The sequence below is a fragment of the Equus asinus genome, chromosome 1 (assembly GCF_041296235.1).
Source record: "Equus asinus isolate D_3611 breed Donkey chromosome 1, EquAss-T2T_v2, whole genome shotgun sequence".
Taxonomy (NCBI): Eukaryota; Metazoa; Chordata; class Mammalia; order Perissodactyla; family Equidae; genus Equus; species Equus asinus.
In genome coordinates, this window is record NC_091790.1 from 156,553,481 (window position 1) to 156,556,229 (window position 2,749).

Here is a 2,749-nt window from a genome sequence, read left to right on the forward strand (position 1 = left end):
CAGCCCCGGCTCTAGGCTCCGTATTTACAACAAGCTCCCCAGGAGGCTCCAAGCACTCTGCGGGTGGAGAACCACACGAGTTGGGAGATGGAGACTTGGCCAAGGTCTCTGTGTTCCCAGTGCTAGGCTCTCCCCTTCAGGCAGGTTGTCTCGGCTTGTAGAGCAGGAACTACGGTGTTCAGTAACATACGTGCCGCGCTGTTTGACCCAGTTGGCTGTGGATTGCTGATTTTGCTAATTCTGGGCCTGCTTTTCAGGGGCTTGTTTTTCTCTCTTTCTTTCATGTGAGGCTGTTTGCCATCATTTCTTCCTGCCTTCAGTGTGATCACTACTAATCGCTCTTCCCTCCTTCCTCGTCCCCTCTAATTTTCTGCTTTTAATTTGTTGTGGGCTGGGAGACTACATAAATGGGCTTGTTAGGAGCGTGTGCTAATTAAGAGTCAATTAGACATAGTTAAAGTGCATTGCTTTGTGACTGGTGTTTCCGCTGCTTCGAGCCTGTTTTGCTTCCTTCCTGTTTCTCAACTGAGTTCCAGAAGGCGGAGGTTGAGGGACGCCTGACCTCTGGATAAGTGGGGCACTAGGATATTTACTTTCTTGTCACATTTCACTGCTGTCAAAGCTCAGAGAGTCTGGTCGGCCCCCCAGAGGAGCCAGTGTGCTTAATGATTCAGGACACCTGGGTCTGACCCACTCCGCCTGCTTTCTCTGGGCTCAAAGTGATTTACAGGAAGAGGGGAAAGGATCCAGGAGGCGGGAGGAAGGTCTCCTCTCCAGGGTGGACCAGGAAGTCGGAATTGGCTCCTTTGAGAAATGCACTAATTTCCAGTTCAAGAAGGGTCTATGTCTGTCCCCCTGTAATAGCATGCCCGGGAATCTCAGCCATGACACCTCCAGGGTCAATCTGACTCAGGGACATGGAGGTGGGGGGAGCTAAGCCATGGGCATGGGATGGGGAGGGCCATCTCTGGCCTAGAAGGCATAACCAATATGTTTAACACTAAAGTTCATCTCATGCAAAGATACTGCTATTTTTTTTAAAAACCTTCAGTGTATAACAATATCTTTACAACCTAAGCTTTATTTATCTGTGATGCCACTGTTAAATGATGTGAAGACAATCGTGAAGACTAAAATTTTCATCTCCATCTTGTATTGGGAAACGAACATTAATTGTCCTCACAACGCCCCAGGATCCTCCACCCTTCCTTCGTTATACATAAATATACCATCTCTTGAGCTGAGACAACTCTTCTATCTTTCCAAAGTTATAAAACAACAAAAATAAAAATGAAATGGGAACCCAAAGTCAATGTTATTTTACTTCATGGGGTTCTGTGCTTCTTGTGAGCTAATTTCTTGTTTCTCTCAGAAAAAGTAATATCTTTAGCTAATATGCCAGGTTGGGACATGCATGACTGAAGCTGAAGTGTGTGTTTATTTCAAAACAAAGGGGATTTTGAAAAGAGGCAAAAGCGAAAGGTGCTTGGGCACAGAGAGGGATCGTACTGATCCGCTTTCAACGCTTAATTACAAATCTGCTCCAACTAATTTCCTTATTGTGCCCACAGCTGCTGTTCTTTTGTCACCAGTTTATTTTTCTTTGAAAATCTGAAAGGCATCAAGATTCGCCCTGAAAGTCATCAGGAGCAGAACTGGGGTCCCAGATGCCTCATTACTGGTCTCGTGTGCAGGCCTGTTGGTTGTTTATGTCTTGCATTCAAATCATTTATTTTGTTCAAACCCTTTTTTACTTTGAAAATGATTTTAGAACACCGGACTGCTTTTATCACTCAACCGTTTGCTTTGCTGGGTAACGGAACATCATGGTTTAATCAACATCACAATTCCCCAATAATCTCTGGGCACACCTTGTTTAGTAAATAGCAAAAAGTGTAGAGCTCCAGAGACTCTTTCACAATGACCCAGGGCTCTGAGTGTCTTTGTTGGAAAGCAAAAAATGTTGCTCATATGAAATCAGAATGATTTTGGAAGATTTTCATCTGTAAGTCTAAATGTCATCTGGGATGGTTTGGAGCCTGCAAAGGCTTTGCTTTCACAGCCAAGAAGATTGGCAGCTAAAACTAGTCAAGGCAGCTGGGGAGCAAGAGTACTGAGGATATTAGCAAAATGCATTGCACTGCAAGCAGCATGGCAGAAAGCTTAAAAGCTGGTTCCTGCGAGTCAGAGAGACTTAAGTTCAAATCCTGGCTTGGGATCTTAACCTCTCGTGCCTCAATGCTCCCAAATGTAAAAGAGAAATGAGTAGCATCCAACTTCTAGAGTTGTAATGAGAATTACATTAACTAATGCTTGGAAAGCCCTGGGCAAGAAGGCCAGGCAAGTGGTCAACTTAATAAATGAGAGCTATGGTTATTACTATTATTCATTTCTGGGACGAAAAAGAGCTAGTTGTTCAGCCAAATATTTCTGTTTCATTTTTGGTTAATGTCAGTATTATAGAAAACAATCTAAGCTGATATCAAGTGAAAATTATTATATTAGCTGCTATAGCTAGAGTGATCACATAATTTATGGTCCAAACCAGGACACTTGGAGAGTGAAAATGTGCACTATTAATACTTATGCCAGGACAATCAGCATAAATCAGGACCAGCCCAGGCAAACATTTTGACCCCTTGCCATAGAACTCAAACCAAAAAATTATCAGAACTGGAAATAACCTTTGATATTTTCTAGTTCAATGCTTCAGGTTTACAGATGAGGAAAATAAAGTCCTGAGCAGTAA